The sequence below is a fragment of the Molothrus aeneus genome, chromosome 2 (assembly GCF_037042795.1).
Source record: "Molothrus aeneus isolate 106 chromosome 2, BPBGC_Maene_1.0, whole genome shotgun sequence".
NCBI classification, from domain to species: Eukaryota; Metazoa; Chordata; class Aves; order Passeriformes; family Icteridae; genus Molothrus; species Molothrus aeneus.
Window position 1 is genome coordinate 77,846,105 of NC_089647.1, and position 17,139 is coordinate 77,863,243.

Consider the following 17,139-nt stretch of genomic DNA (forward strand, 5'->3'; position numbering starts at 1 on the left):
CTGCTGCATTTGGAAATTTTCCTTTCTATCATCTGTTAAAAAAAATATTAGCAGGTGCTGAAAATTGCGGCCTCCAACCTTGAGACCAAGAGCCAAAATACCAGAGGGGGAAAAGTCACTTCTAGACAACCACCTGACTCCAGAGTTGGATGAGCCAGAGAGGCAATCTGCTGCTATGGGAGATGCCACATCAAAGGAGGGAAGTGGTAGCACCTCCTGCAATTAGTTTGGGTTTTGGTTGTTGGTATTTTTTTGAAGCTACAAGTGGCAAGGGCCAATGCCTTGCCTCTGTGAAGTTATAAGCCTGATGATCCTTTCTGGTGCCCTAAAAGAGTTAGACCAGCTTGCATCTGATCAAAAATGGTTAGAACACCTGTGCACCACCCAGAATAACAAACTAGTCATCTAACATTACCTGTGTAAATGGAACACTGCTATGTATGCATATCTCGGTGAACACAGGAGAATAAATTCTTATGTGCAATGCAATCACACACACACTGGTATAAAAATGGGCTGATATAAAATAAATATGCATATAGCTATGCTTTTGCCTATTCCAGCCTCCAGGTTATAGCATTGCCAATGTGTTGACATAAAAATGCAGTTTTATGGATCACATCTCAATAGGAATGTGTGAAAAGGGATTTTGTTTTGGCTACAGCTCGGTCTCTTAATATAATTATAATTACAATTTTTACTACTACTACCACTACCACAGTGAATTGGGAGCCCCCTTGGTTCTACGTGTGGTACAAATAACAAGAACAAGCCTGACCTAAAAGACAGGACAGCTGAAAGAGGGACAGACACAGCACAATTATCTCCAGGATGGAGTAACAGGACAGGAGGCGGATGTAGGATTCAGCTCTCTTAAATTCCAGTCCCTGGTGTGCCCTGGGTCCTCTCTGCCACAACTTCATACACGGCTTTCTCAGAGAAGAAAAGGGGGGGAAATTACTTTATTGGTGCAATGGGGGGAGTGGCTTTTGTTACAATTGGTGAGGCTTTGCTCAGTGTTCCCCGTGTTTTTGCAGCAGAGATGGAGTTTAGAGTGGTGAGGGTTGTACTGTGTGTCCAGGGCTGGTGGCTGGTGGCCTTGGCTGCACCTGGCCAGTTTCCCTGTGACACTGTGGCCACCACGGTGGCAGCTGAGCCACAGAGGTAGCAGCTGGCTCAGGTCACAGGCACACTGACAAATATGTGGGGGCAAGAGCCAAGCAAGCATTTCTTTTCTTCTTTCTTTTTTCACCTACCTGCCTTTATTAGGGCCATAGTGAGAGTCATTGTGCTTTGTTTCAGCCTGAAAATCAGAAATATCTCTCCTTGACAGTTTGTCAATATAAAAGAGTTTTTTAAAAAACCCTCCAAAGACAAAAAAAATTCACTCTGAGTGCAATTTTGGCATTTAGCAGATCTCTTGCTGGTCCATGCTGGGTTCTGCTGGGTGCTTTATGAAAAACCCTCTAAAAGTGCTGCTTTCTTTCTGACAGTGATCTTAATCACAGGCACACAGCCCGTGCAGCCAGGAAGCATCCCCACCACAGCCATTGCTCCGCACCAGCCACGCATGTTCTAAGGTAGCTCTTTTCTGCCAGCTCTGGCGCTCAAAAATGAAATAAAAGAGAATAAGAGCATGCCTTCCCCTCCCCAAAAGGAACATTTTGAAAGAAAGGGGCAGAAAATGCGACATGAGCCTCTCCAGTAAACGCAGTGGGCTCAGAGGCCCAGGAAAGCTGTCTGCCAGGAGGCCAAATGGTTTGCCTGCAGCTCCAGAAAAAAGAGACATTATATTTGTTGAAATCGTTTAAAGAAAACAAAGGATGACTGCTACATGGCTGCTCGTGATCGTCTGGAGCACTGTGCTGTTGTGGGGTATTTCTGCCAACCAAATGGCAGCAAAATGCCAGTGTGTGGAGCAGGGCTGCACACAGGGATGCCTGCGGGACCAGCCCCGGCAGCTCCGCACACGGCACCCAGCCCCGGGGAAGGGAGGGTGTCCTGCTCATTATCTCCATTTTACAGGTGTTGAAAGGGAGGCTGGGGAGATTTGCCACCAAGGGGATCTGTCAGAGCTGGGATTAGTGGTTGTGTAGCCCAGCTCCCAGCCCTGTGCACAGACCACGTCTCCTGGAGCAGATCTGGGGGAAGATTTTTATTTCTCGCACACAAGAGAGAAAAGAAACACCTTCCAGCTTCCACTAAGGGAATTCTTTCTTCCTGCCAGTGCTGTGTTGATTTGTCTTAAGGCCAATGTTAGTATTAGCTGAGTTAGAAATCCATATTGTCAATTAAAACTTTACATCATCCCAGAGAGACCCTAAAGAAGATAGGCTTTCAGAAGCAAGAATAACCAGGTCTGCATAAAGATGATCAGCAACAAGAACCACCATTTAGGAAAACTTGTAAATGGTCCTGCTCTGCTAGCTGTCCATGTAGTCACAAATATGAAATTATTTGCATGTATGCCACTAAAAAAAACTACACTACTCCAAAATACTTCTGCTTTGGACTTCCTCTTCCCAGCCATCCAGCATCAATCCTGCTCTGAAACCCTTCAATGCCAAAAAGAGTGTGAAGATTTCCTACCTCATTACTGCCTTTCAAAGGCAGTCACAACCACAAAAAATAGACCTCAGGGAAGGGGGAGAAAATCTCTGCATGCTCAAACAGAGCCCCACCTGCCAGTTATCCCCTCTCCTTTGTGCTTTGAAGAAGTATCTCACCTCTTACAAGGGAAACAAGTTTGTCATGGAGGGAGATGTAGTTAGCAATTCTGTCTGTGCTTCCCTCACCTCCCCTGAGCTGATGGCGCCGTGGGCCCAGCGCTCCCTCCCGTGCTACAGAAAGAAAGAGTCAGTCTTGAACTAGACTGATTCTCTGGCACCCCTGGTTCCTCACAAGCCATGTATCTCCCAAACTGTCCTTTAAAAATGCAGTGCTGGTGGCTGAAGAGATGGTTAGCTAGCAGCAACTGGACCGTGACAGAAATGTGAGTTTATAACCTGGCAACACAATTTTGGCTCTGAAATGTAATTGATCCATTATGATCTCTGCACTCAAAGACTTGAGTTTTAAATAATCTTTCATTGAAAGATAATGTCCTGAGTGTATTTCAGCTTTAGTGAAGTTTAGTTTATGATCTGTTCCTGGCCCTTCTCAGCTATCAGTGATATTTTCCCAGTGCCCCTCTTGCTGCTTTAATGCTGCCTCAGTCAATAATACCTGCTGGAGAGGCAGCAGCATCTCTTGGCAAACTAAATGTGCACAGTCTCAGGAGTCAAAATCTGAATATGTATAGAGCAAGTAAGTAATCATTAATGCATAGCACGTCCCCTCTGGTCATTGAAATAAATTATTGACATCAACATCAACAAGAAATAAACCAGGTACCACCCCAATGGTTGAGACTCCATAGGTAAGCATAAATTATCAGAGTGCTTCAACATTTCTAAACCTTCTGAAAACAAAAGAATAATTAGGCAGTGCTGATTGTAAAGATATGTGTGTGCCCATACATGTACGTCTGTGTTTGTGTGTGAGCATGTGTCACACCTTAATGTGTGCACACTGTCATCTTCTAGCCTTAATCATTTGTCTAAATGGCTGGTGAGGGATCTCTATAGCATCTATATGTGCACAGCCAAGACTCACACTTGCCATGCCAATTCTTACTGCCACACAGTCTACAAATTGCTTCTGGAAAAGTGTAATCCTTGTTTTACCTCTACATTTTAAAAATCATTTCCCCACCTATTATCTCTTCACGGTTCTGCACATTTATGCTTTTGCTCTCCAAATTCCTTGACTAGAATGCTATATCCCTGAACAGAAATATATTCACCCCTGCTATTTTTCTGCGGGAGCCTAGTTCATTCAGAAACAAGGAAAAAAATACGAATGATTGTTTTTAAATTCCCCAACATGTGGAGCTCAGACAAGCCACAGATGCAAATGCAGAAAGCAAATGTAGTGCTGGCATTAGGAAATGGCTGGGTTCACTGCACTTGTAAGAAAGCACCTTTATTATTTAGGCATGGTTGTAAGCTGCCATTTTGATATAATCCCTGGGTTTCTGGACTGGGTACACAGAAGCTGGCACGACACATCTACTGTAGCCCCACAATACCCAGCCATCAATCAAGCACCTTCTGCCAGCACTGAGCCACACTCATTCCCAGAGCTGGCAGCCACAGACAAGCCTGCACATCCATGTCACCGGCAGCTCGTGTATTGTCATACTGCTCCCTTTTATCACTGGGGAGCACCAGGGCCTGTGCTAGCACAGCAAATGGTGCTGCTGCCCTCCATGAGTCACAAGCCCAATGTTGCCATGGGGAATCCTGAGCTGGAAGGTGTCCTGCCATGTCAGAGCATGGGCACTGCCCCAGCGAGGGTAGAGGTGGGGTCCTTCCCTCAGGAGCTGAAGGATGCCCTCCTCAAAGCAGCAGACAGAGGCAGCAGACAAGATGTGCAGGGCCCTCTCTCCTGGGGACCAGCTTGGGCTGTCTCCACACTCATTTCAGCATTACCCTTCCCAGTCCCATATTTGGGCTGCCCAGCTGCCCAGCCAGAGGATGGGATACATGTTCCTCCCCATCCCTGTTCCTGCTGGCTCATCAGACCCCCAGGTTCTCTGGGGAGAGGGAAAGCTGCAAGTGATGCTTCTGGTAGGGCAGTAGGTAAGATGGACTTGGTGACAACTTGGCCCCATGTTTTCTGGCAGTCAGAATAATTTTTTTTAAATAAAATCCTCCACCTTGACATTTTTAGTTTGCTTTAGATACAATAAATCGGTTTTGTAAAATTCTTAGTTCTTCAACAGATAGGCAGCTGAGAAAGGGAGGGAGCAATGCCATAATCCCTAGGAAAGATGGGACTGCTTCTTAAGTGGCAAAGTAATAAAAATAAAGAAAACACTATAAAACACATTTAATAAGGCCACATCTGCCATTAAAGGGGACCTTGCTGTCACTCTGTGCCCCTTGATCTGTGCAGTGGCAAGGTGTTGGTAGTGTTCTTGGAGAGCTCAGGGAAGAAAGCAAGTGGATGCCAGCAGCATCATCTTTCTTTTGAGGTTGTTTTTGTTTCCCTTATATTCTGGGAAAATCCCTGTGGAATTTATTCTTCTAATGAACATGATCTGAGAGTATTTGGGTGAGACTGGTGCCTGTGTGGAAGGGCAGGTGTAGGTACATGCACGTGTTATGTGTGTCTAGAGGGGTTTTAGCTGCAATTGCAGACATTGTCTCTTTTTGGGTAAAACAAAGCAGAACTGGAGCAGCCAAGAGACAGAAGGACTTATGCTTTATGGTACCTTACAAAACACTGAATGTAGCTCCATTTATGTGGCTATAAAATGTTGCTAAATCCTTTCTTGCCAGCTCATTGCCATCTTGGACAATCAGGACTATTGACCTCCCTGCTTCTCTACTCCACTGGAAGAGCTCAATGCCAACAGCGCATTTTTGTATTTGGGCCTAAGTTCTTCCCATTTTCTCTACTTTTTTATTTAAGAGCCACCTGGTGCAGAATTGCATGTGCCCAGCTCAAAGTTCCCTCTCCAAGGACTGCCTGGCAGGTTCATACCCCTGAAAAGATCCCAGGTGCCAGCAGCAAGCATCAAACCCCACAGGTATGGTCCCAGGTTAATCTCATTCCTGGGTTATATTTCTGTAACCCTGGCAGGATGCACTAAATGGCAAGTGCATCTGGCATATGAGCATTGCCAACTACAGAATAGAAATCTAAGTACTGATGAAGTAAGTGTTGATAAAATCCTGGGCAGACTGCCCTGGGTCGGGTGATGGCATAAGGTAATTCAAGGTTTTCAGGCATTGCATGATGAACCATTTCAAGGGAGGGTTTGGGTTTTTTTTTTTCTGTGCTAGAGAACAGGGGGGAAAGAATCCAAGGGCTGTCCCCAGCAGTTAGGCACACTTGGGCACTTGGGCACGGCTGCCGAAGCCAGCGCCTGGTGCTGCCCTGGATCACCACCAGCAAACTTGGAACCTAAAAATCTGCTCTGGGCCAAGCCTGCTTCCCTGTCCTGCGAGAAATGAGAACAAAAAAGTCAAAGGAGACCTCCCACAATGAGGGAATCTGAGGTAGAATCAAAGTATTCTGGGGTAGAATCAGAGCAGCAGGCCCCTGTCTTTGGCCGGCCCTGGCCCTTGGCCCATGGGATCACGGCCCCTGTGCCTAAGCTTGGTCTGAGCTGGGCTGGTTTCTATTTGGCTACAGTTTGAAAAGCAAAGTCTTATGTCACTGTGGAGAGTCTGCGTTTTTGTGGAATTCAAATATTCCTTAATTGAAAGATATTGTCTTTTAGTAGAATGAAAGAAGGGTTTTTACTTCACTTTACAGTGTTGTTTTAATTTACTCCTATTTGTCTTTAATAACTGGGTAGGACAACATTAAACAGCTGCTGTAAAATATTTGGTATCATGGCCCCAGCTTCTAAACACAATCTGCCATCCAGGTTGGTGATGGCAGGTGGGTGTCTGGGAAGCTGCTTCCAGGTTTGGGACAGGGTAGAGCCGACCGGATTTGCCCTGTTGACCCTTCTCTCCTCACCCATTTCCCACAGGACGCAGCTTCCCTCCTCCTTAGAGCAGATGAAAGGGATGTACCCTGTGAGAGGGTACAGCCTCAACAAATGTCCATGAGCTCCTGCCAGTGATGAACAGCACCAGGGGCAGAGGCTGAGGGTTGCTGGTCCAGGGACTGCAGGTTGGGCAGGCAGGGACAGGCCAAGCAAGAGAGGCAGGGAGGGTGGCACGGGCAGGACACAAGTGGGACGGGCAGGCACGAGCAGGAACACTCGTGGCCAGGCAGGAGAGGCCGCGGGGCAGAAGGGACTGGAGCCAGAGGCCGGGGGCTGCTGAGCTGCCCCACACGGACACTGCCCGTGACTCCCTGAGGCTCCACCCGGGACATGCCTCTGCCGTGGGGCCTCGGGACGGCACAGCGGCAGCACCGCCACCCACCCAAACGGGCTTTAGCTTATAGAACACGTCCGGGCTGGGAACGTGCTCCCGCTTCCATAAAACTCAGAGGCAAGGGCAGGACCCGCTCCTGGTCAGGGCAGGTGCCTCTGCCGCAGGCCGCCTCCGCTCCTTGGAGCCGCGCACAGCGGGAGCAGCCCCGCCACGGCTGCCCGGCACACTGAGGGGCTGGACGGGGAGCACGGATGGCCTGCGGTCCTGCTTTCCTCCTCCCTCCTCCCACGAGCAACTCGCCTCACCTACGGCTGACGCCCTGACTCGTCCGGCTGCAGCCAGCGCTACCTTCCCCACCTGCAGGTCTCCTGCTCTGCAAAGCCTGGTGTTATCCCTCCATTTCCAGCCCTATGCCCTAAAGATAGCACCCTACAACGCGGGCCGGTTCCCACGAATCCGCGTGAGCACTCCCCGCGGAGTAAATTGCGGGATTTGTAGATCTGGGAGAAGGAGGAGGAGAGGATGGTACTGGTTTTCTCCCCCACGGGAAACACCTTTTTTGTTTTCAACGTTTGAGGGTTCGGCTCTGTGCCGGGCTCGGTCTCCTGCCCGGCAAGAAGAGAGCTCACCACGCTGGGACCGCTCTCAGCCGCCGCGCAACCTCTGCGCCCGCGCAGCCTCCCTCGCTGCCATCGCGGGGAACTCCCATTTATCCCAACCCTGGCGACAAACGCGCCCCGCTCGGCTTCTCGGACGGTCGTTTTCGGACAGAAGAGATCGGTTATGTTACATGTTAAAACGATTTAATATTAAAAATACATAGCAATTAAAATCACGTCGCGTCCCGGCTTCTCCGCGCAAATAAAGCACCTCTCTCCTCTCCGTCTCCCAGAGGATATTCAGGGGTTTTTTCCCTACTGTTTGCTTGAATTTGGGAACTTGGCCCTTGCACTAATGCCAAGCGATGTTTTTGGGGCGGAGGGGAGAGACAGTTCGCCCCCCGCCCCCACGGCGTGTTTTATCACCCGTGTGCCGCCACGGCAGCCCTGCCTACGCGGGGACCTGTGCCCTGCCAGCACCGCCAGCCCCCACTTGGGCCCTGCAGCTGGGGGGCTCCGGGACTCGCTCCTCTCGGCCCGGGCCGGGGGCGATGGAGACCCACCGCGATAGACGAGGTGACCGACGGCACGGCGAGGGGCAGTTCCATCGCGGGTGACATCTGCACCCTGCTCTGCACTTGTCTTGCCCCGGACCCGGGCTCTCGCCACGTCGAGGATGGAAATTAAGACGAGATGGAAATAACTATCCATCCCCTCGGCCGGTAGGAGCCGATCCAGGCAAGTACCGGCGGGGCCGCTCGTCCCGTTCACCTCGACGGTTTCCGTGGGGAAGGACGGGGCAGCGGGGCGAGAGAGCCCCTCTGCAGGTGATCTGCCGAAATGTGGGCAGCGCCCGAATACCAAGAGTGGGCCTGTCGTCAGAGCCGAACACGGTACTGCTCCCGTACAGGGGCACACACAGCCCGACCCGCCCCCTTGCTCTTTTCCCTCGGGTCTCTGCCTCGGTGCCTACCCGCGACTGGCACGCGTGGGGTGCAGAAGCCCCTGGGCTTGCGGGTGTGCTGCAGCCTCCAACGGGACATCAGCTCCCCTCCCTCCCTCGGGCTGCGAGGGAGTGAGGGAAGAGAAGGGGCGGCAGGCAGACACTCCAAAACAGCCCCCACTCCCCAAACCCCTGCCTGCCTGTCTGGGAGCCAGCGCAGGCCGACGAGGGAGGGGGCTGCAGAGCCCTCCTCCCCCCGGGCCGGCCCGGGATCCCGGCCCCTCACCGGGCCCGAGCCGGGGTGCTCAGAGACGCGGCCGCGGCAGCTCCTGCGGCGGGAGAGAGGGGCTGGGGCTGTCGCCTGGGGGCAGCCGTGGCGCGGCCCACGCGTGGAGCCGCCTCCCCGTGGGGAGCCGCGATGGCAAGGCGCTGGCTGCGGGGAGAAGCAGAGGAGGCCTGGATGGTTACGTCGGGGAGTTTTTGCTCTTCTCCTCCCGCCCCTAACACAGTCACGTCCACCCCACGTCCGATGCGGCTTTCCCTGCCCCTACCCGTCCCCTTTCCTGCCCCGAAGCCCCCCGTACGAAAGCCTTCTTGCTGCACCCCCAGCGCTGAGCCCCGCTGGTTTCCCCCCAGCACGCACACCCAGGGCCGCGGGCAGCCGGTTCGCACCCCTTTTCCGTGCCCTTCAAGGCACCGAGCCGCTCTCTTTTGTCCTGGCTGCGGATGACCCATTTCCTCCCTTTCCCCCCCTTCGGCCCCGGCGTCCGTCCCACCCTCCGGTCCCTCCGCCCTCCTCCCGCCGCACGGCCCGGTAGCCGCACCGCGCCCGGCCCGAGCAGGGGGGGACACGGACACGGGAACCGGTGCCTCGTCCGCCCCGTGTTTGTTTTCCTTTCCTCCCTGAACGCTAGATTAAGACGTGAAGATTACACTTTTATTGTGGCGGCCGAATAATACCACGAGTCAACACACACAGCAAACAAAAGTGCTTGTAGTACATGGCCAACCCCGCTGGGAACCGGGCTGCGGGCTGCTGCAAAAATCAAGCTCTTCAGTGCTAATTACAAATAAATGATGATGTGCTCACTAAGTAATTGATTTAATGAAGTTCCTATGAAACTATTAAAACCGGGTAGAGGTCAGGCTGGAGACGCCCCAGAGCGCCCATTGTGGGATGTTTAACTCCGCCAATCTCCTCGGAAAGACATCAGGGCTAATAGGTGAAGTCACAGCTGGGTCGAGCTGACTTTTGCAGCACCGGCTCTGGCCTCCCCAGTTTCGCCTAGCGGCCCGCACCGCCAGTTCGGGGAAGCGAGTCCCACTGGCACACCCCCGGCCCGCTATTCCCACCCTCATCCTCATCCTCCCCTCCCACATCTCTCTCCGGGAGGCGGCTGCTCGCTGCTGCCCGCTGAGCGCGGAGCCCCCCGGCGCGGCTCCCCGGGTGCCCATCCCGGTCCCGTCGGGGCTGCGTTGGGTACTCACTCGCTCTGCCCGGCCGCCTCGCTCGCACCTCAACCAGGGGCCTCCGCGGCTCTCCCCAGCCTAATTAAAGAGGGGAGAAGTGGAGCTCTGAACTTGTGTCTACCACTACAGGACGGCTGTAGTTCCACCCCCCCTCGGCCCCGAACCCCCCCACCCCCCTCGCATACTCAGACACACACATACTTCTTGAAGAAACTTAAGCTAGGATGCCAGGTAGGGTGCTTGGGAGATTTTGGCAAGGTGCCTGGAAGGGGATGTGTGCCCATTTTTCCTTGAAGGGTTTTCTTGTTTGAAAGGCCATTTGGAGCGCTTCAGACGGGCTTGCCGAGTGAAAGGAAGAGGAGGAGGAGAGGGGGAACATAGAGATTGAAAAAAAAAAAAAAAAAGTAGAAGACGAACAGAATCTGGCTATTGGGTTTCATAGCCTCACGCTAGGCTTTCCCCTCCTCACCACTCGGGCAGGACAGAACTGAAGTGAACCATTCTTCCCCCCGCCCCATCCAATTAAGGGGTCCTCTAACCCGACCTCAGCTCTGAGCGCACTTTGGGGCAGAGGGTCCCCGCTGACCCCGGGGGGAACGGGGGCACACAGCCCCCACACCTGCAAAGGATCCCTCTGCGCCCCCTTGCTTTCAACACCCGGTGCCTTTGGCAGGTTGAAAAGGAGCCGTACAGAAAAGAGGAGCCGCCCCCCAGTTTGCACCCCCGCTGTTGGCATTTGCTGAGCGCCGAGACGATGCCCCCACGGGCAAAGCCCCTCTCGGCCTCCAGCGCTCTCGGGGAGGGAGGGAGGGACGAGGCGCCCCATCGGGGTTCGAGGAGCCCCCCCCCGACCGGGGCGGGGGGCGCCGGGATGGGGCCCGGGAAAGGCTTCTCCCCGAAATGCGGGTGCCTCGGTGCTCCCCGCCGAGGGGAGAGCGGCGAGTCCCTAAATACGAGAGGGTAAATGCAGGGCGAGGCGTCCCGCCGGGTGTCCCCAGAGCTGTGTCCCCCTGCTCCGGTGGCTGCCCTCGCCCTCCCCGCTGCCCGGGGCGCACCGGGGGCTGCCCTGCACCGAGGGTCGGCCTCACTGGCGGGGCCGGCCAAGGGCAGCGCCAGCGGCTGCCAGCATCGGCCGGGGCACAGCCGGAGAGGGGCACCGGCACACGCCACGGCTCCCCACGCAGCCACGCGTGGGCTCCCGCACGGGGCTGCCGCGGGACCGGAGGCTGTTCCTCCTGCTCCCTTGCAGGATTTTGGGGAGGGCTGTTTGACGCGTGGAGTTGGTGGTTTGTTGTTTTGTTTCTTTTTTTTCCTTTCTTTCTTTTTCCTCGTGGAAAACGATTAATTTGAAACAAATTAAGCTCGCCAGCCTCTTGTTTGCCAAACAGGCTGTTGGCAATGTGCAAACAGGCTCTCACCCCGGCGCCGTGCCCCCGCTCCGCTCCCTGCTGCCCTGCTCCAGCCTTGGACGCGCACCCTCCTCCTCCTCCTCCTGTCGCTGCCCCACCGCTCCACCCCCCACCCCCCCCACAACCCCACAACACCGCTTGATTACTATCTCCCTGTTGCCCTTAATGCACGATCCGGGTTTCTCTTCAGCCTCAAAATAAGAAGTGACACATGCACCACTAAACCAACTTGTGGGGAAAGCCCGCGGTTGAGAGGGGCTATTGATGGGAGCGCTGCAAAGAGACAAAGCTGGGGGCTAGTGGAATCAGATGCAGCCCTTAATTAACACCATCTTAAATAGTCCAACAGGCACTGAAGACAAAGTTGAAGAAAGACTTTAAGGCTGAGTGCCCCTCGACAAGTTCTTTTTTTTTCCTCGTGTCATTCAATATTTAATGCACTGTGCTTGTAATGCTACTACTGGTGCTCCTTTCTCAGCAAGTACATTATTTTTTCACGGTGCCCATGGCCAGGGAAAACCCTTTAGGCAAAGAAAATCAAAATGTTTGTTGTTTTGGATGACTTATAACTCTTGTTTAACACAAGCACTTTCAAGAAAGTATAACAGGCGCAGCCTCTAAAGCAAACAACGAAATCCTTGTGACAGAGTCGAACACAAAAAGCACATTGTGTTATGGACTATCCCTTTTCTCTCCTGCTAGATGGGTGCCTGTCTGAGGCTGAACACCACGATGCCATTTTACTTTTGAACTATTGTTTTTGAGTTATGCCATGTGGTCAAAAGGAGAAGAAGGGAGGTTGTTTCCAAGCTCATAAGACAAACGAGTTGCCTTTCATTGAACTACCCCAGAGCTCCTTTAAAACGAGGTTTAAATGTCACCTCCATGTTTTTAATGGACACAGGGCTTCAGGGGCGACCCTTCAAAGCGCCTTCGTAATAAACGACCCTTATTAAATATGTCTCTGCCTGGGAAAATCACTTGGCAGAAGAGAAAAAAAGGGGGAGCGGGGGTGGGGGAAGGAGGGACACAGTGCTGCCGGAGGAGCTCCGCCGCCCCCCTGCTCTCTCCGGGGCCGGGCCGGAGCGGAGGACGGTCCCTCTCGGGGTCCCTGCGGCCGGGCGGGGGCTGGGGGTGCTGCCACACCGATCCACTCGCCTCCCCCCCGTCCCAAACCCCCTTTTCTCCGGCCGCCCCCCTTCACCCCCCAAAATAAGAGACTGGATGAAAGGTTGGGGTGTTTTCCTCCTGACTTCTTTTTGTCCTTAGAAGAGCGGCGTCTGCGAGTCTGAGCTGCGAAGTTACTGATTTGCAGGCTGCATGTTAAGGCAGCCCATGTAAGTAATTTCTGCGGGCATCCCGGCAAAGGAGAACAAATCGTTGACAAAGGCGAGCCCTTTCAATTCAGCAGCGTCGTTAGGGAAACCAAAAAGTATTCTTCCTATAATAAGTTCCACTTCAAAGGATTTCTCATTCAACGGTGACTGCTTCGCACTTTTATTAAGTCCGGGCTTTTTCACTTGGCGGAATCATCTGTTTGGTTATTTTTCATCGTGTTTATTTTTCACCATTCACACAGTACTTGTATTAAATAAACAAAGAACAATCGCTCTGCAAATAAAAGTACTTAGGTGGGGGAAAAAAAAAAGGGGGAGGCAGAAGACGAGAAGAGCTGGAGATGGAGCTTCTTCCTCACTTATTTGTTTATCTGCTGAAGTTGGCGAGGGGGGGTCCTAAAAAAAAAAGGGGGAGGGGGAGGGTCGTTGGGAGAGAGGCCAAAAAATATGAGACGTTCTGATGAAGTGAAAATTGACTGCGCTAACACGGCATGAAACTAAAGGTCAATGCAACTGTATCTTAATAGAGTGTCTCGAATCGAGGTGGACTATTTTAAATGCAGCTTGCTTTTGCTGCGCTCATTGCCATAGCAATCCTAACGCTCCATGTTGATGTACCATAAAAGCAGTAGTTTGAATTTCAAAGAACCTGCCTTTGAACTTCTCCCTGCCTGATTAGGCACTTGCGTGGTGTGTGTGTGAATGCGGGAGCGTGGTTGTGTGTGCTGGGGGTACGCGGGATGCGGGGGGAGCGGTGGCAGCGCCCCGCCGGCGTTTGGGTGTCCGAGCCGGGGGGAGCGTGTGTGTCGGCGTGTGAGTGTGAGTGCGTGTCCCCGCTCACTCCCGACCCGTCCTGCTCTGCTCTACCTGGGAATATTTTTCCGGGGCGATGGCGGGGGAAGGGGCGGGGGGAGGGGGGGAAGTGTGTGACGGTCCATCCTCGCCAGCGCTTCACAACTCCCTGGCGACATCTCTAGAAGCACGAAACACGCGGAGAAAACCCCTGAAAATCCTCGGTTCTCCCCACCACCCATGCTTTGAAAAACAAAGCAGCAGCCCTATCCCGGCTGCCCCGCGTCCCACACCCTGCCCGTGGCGGGGGCGTCGGGGGGCGCAGCCCCGAGACTCTCGGCCGAGAACGCCCCGCTTATCCATATCCCCAGCCCCCCTCCCCGCAATGCCATTTCCCACACTCCCGAAATTTCTTAGTCCCTTCAAACTTCGCTGCCGCCGCTGTCGCCTTTAAAGGGCCGAGCGCCAGCAATAGTGTGTGGCGAGATGTCTCCCAGCCTCGACTACAAAGGTAGATGATTTACACAGTGTTTGCTAGGACCACGTTTCGCCTAGGAAAAGATGAAGTCTTTGATGATGGCCAACTCAGTGTCAATAAGTGGCTTTCTTTGAGCCATATTCAGATGGGAACGTCTTGCTTGCCAATTGCCATAGAAATCCTAACACACCATGAAGATTGTCCAAGCGCCAAGCCTTCCGTTCTGGGCTAAATTACTTTGAAGTGGGGCAGGACGTGCACTGGTCAATGTTAACTCTATAGGGCGGGCAGGGAACACTAGGAGAGGGAGGTTGGAGGGGGGGGAAGCAGAAAATAAGAAGGGGAAACTTGTTTTAGACACTCTATACAAGGTTCTGCTCATTGTCAGATATCTTTTATCTTTTATATTTCCCATGAATGATTCATGTCTCGGTGGCTTTGTGTCGCCCTCCTTTTCACAAGAAACTTCATTAGGGAGCTATAAGTTTTCCCATTGATTGGAGCCCTCATTTATGAGTGTTTTTCTGCTTCGTATGTTGGTTATTGTCATTCTGCTTGAAACAACTCTTTGCAACCTGTTTCACCTTTACCACATTTAACAAAACTGACTTAAAAAACACTCTAACCTTTTGGTGAAACTGTTCTTGACATTTTGACCAGTCATTTTCGAGCATTGGTAAATTACGGGGCGGGGGCGCAATCACTCTGAGCCAGTTTTATTTAATTTATTTTATTTAAAAAGAAAATTAAAAGAGGAAATAATCCTGGAGGATGCCGACACACGATTCTGCCCGAATTTTTTTTCACGGGTTTTACTCAGTTCTCGAAAGGAGAAACCTGTCCTCACTCAGCTTCTGAAAACTTCGGGGGTTTTCTTCTCCTTCATTCCAGTGATTTCCTGGCGTTATTTCTTGTCTGACCTCACTCTGAGTTTCAGAATCATCTTCTGGCATACGGTTTTGCTTATATGGCTCCTACCGAAGAGTAGTGCTATTTAACTCATTAGTATCCTCAAGAGAACACTGCCAGGAAAATCTCCCTTTTTTGTTGTTGTTTTGTTGGTGGTGTTTTGGGTTTTCTCCCCAACAGAAATAAACATGTTAATTGATTAGATTTTATATTCCGATTAGCTGTCCTTGAGACAGATGAAGAATGTCATGTGTATAAATGTCTGACCTGTGCCTGTGTCGTACCTCTGTCTGTCTGTCCTTCCCTCTCTTCCCCCTGTGCACGGGATGCCAGCAGCAGGGCACCCAGCTGCTCCATCGTGACCAGGCACCCCAAAATCCTCAGCCCGCGCCCCGCCCTCAGCCCCAGGAGCGAGGCCCGCAGCCTCGGGGGAGCAGGGCTGGCTCTGCCCGAGCATCCCTCCTCTGCCCGGCTGCAGACCAGAGGCAAACCCGCAGGAGAACCCTATTTACTCACAGGTTTCTCTGGGCAAAGCCGGAGCACCTCAGCCGCCCCCAACACCTCACGGTGCTGCTCCTGCCGAGGTGTGGGGCTATGGCTGGGTCTGAAGCTACCTGCTGACCCTCGGGGGGAAAAGGGGGTGTTCTGGTCTGTCTCTGCCCCTTGTCTGTTAGTAAGGCACATGCAATACATAGGAACAATATTTTTATTCATTTGCATGATTTTTTTTTGTTGATTTTTATGGGGTTTACAGAGATGAAAAGTTTTAAATTAGCAAATTTTTTTATTATTATTTAGGAGGTATCATGTGTCATAAAACTGTTGGGCAAGTGTGTGACCTTACGTGTAGCAAATACATAAAAATAGTGATATATCCCCCCGAGCCATAGTTTATAAACCCTGCCATGTCGTAATGTATAGTGCAATCTGTTATTGAAAAAATGCATAAATTAAAAAGTTCGTTTATAAATCAGCACCAATATATCTCTAATAAGATTACATTACATAAATTATTTTTTAAAAAGTTCATACCTCACTTTATTATTTTCTATTTATTCAAATGGGCTTTGAAAAACGAATAAAAAGCAAATTGAATGAGCTTTAAAAAATTATTTTCTATTCAAGTTTTCTGTTTGTTTTCAAAGTAACGCCTGCTTCTTTAGATCCAACACAACAATATGAAGACAACGTTTAAAGGCTTCCAGAGTGACAGCACCATGCACTGTACTAATAATATAATATCTCTATGAACTATACATAAATTTATATATTATCAGCACCAACACACCGCACGAAGGACATGCAGGAAGAGTCTGTTTCACATTACATCGTTCATTCAAGTAAGCTGAAAAATATAATGATTTCTTTTTTGTACAAACCACATCAGCATAAACAACAATCTATCACCAAAATTAATAAGATAATTCTTTGGTGTGCTCTGTACTGTTACAGGGAAGTCAAAAAAAAAAGGGAAAAAAAAGGGTGATGTCAGAAAATAAATTAATTTGACTGTACAAAATAATCGCGTTCACATACACGTTATTAACAATGACAAGACGACATCCACCATTCACGGCACACAAAACACATTTCCACAAGCCCTGGGGGAGGGGAGGGAGGCTGTCGCTTCTTCTCTCAGGGTCTCTGAGGAGGAATTAGTGCTCTTTACTTCATTTGCGCCCCGCTCCCTGCTCAAGGGCTCTGGGCTGGGGTGTCCCCGCAGCCCTCGGCTGCAGGGCTGGGCTCTTGGCAGGTCTGGGGAGGCTGGCACCCCGAGCCCAGCCTGTGTCCCCACCCCTGGCTTCCTTCCCAGCAGCTCTGGTCCCCACCTCCCAGGTGACTCTGCCGGGCCACTTCAGGGGGATGGTGAAAAGCACGCAGGCATCAGCTCGGTTGGAGACATGAAATAATATACATAAAAATAATAATAAAAAGATAATCCCTCTGTGCCTGCCCCCTACTCTGGGACTCGTCAGGCCCGGGGGGCTGCTCCCCCTCCCAACCCCCAGAGGGCTGGAGGGAGCATGAGGCAAAATCTTCATCTGAGAGACGAACTTAAAAAAAAAAATAATAATAATCAGAGTAATAATAACACCAACCCCAAGGAAAGCAAAATTCGCAGAGTTTTCGTGTGTTGTTTTTAGGGAAAAAAAAATCAAAAATTTATCACAGTATCACAGTTGTCAAATAGCAGCGTGTTTCTTTGATTCTCTGGCTACGTTCTAGGAGCCATACAAGTACAAACCGTGGAGGAGTGAAAA

At 51.4% G+C, this 17,139-nt stretch overlaps 1 long non-coding RNA gene across 1 annotated transcript in view; it reads right to left on the bottom strand.

The window, feature by feature from the left end:
* Positions 1–10,079, bottom strand: part of LOC136553531 (uncharacterized) — a 72,077-nt gene extending 61,998 nt beyond the window's left edge. The window contains exon 1 of the long non-coding RNA XR_010783168.1: positions 9,972–10,079. This is a non-coding gene — a long non-coding RNA (uncharacterized lncRNA). The remainder of the gene's footprint in view (positions 1–9,971) is intronic.
* Between the last annotated feature and the right edge of the window lie 7,060 nt (positions 10,080–17,139).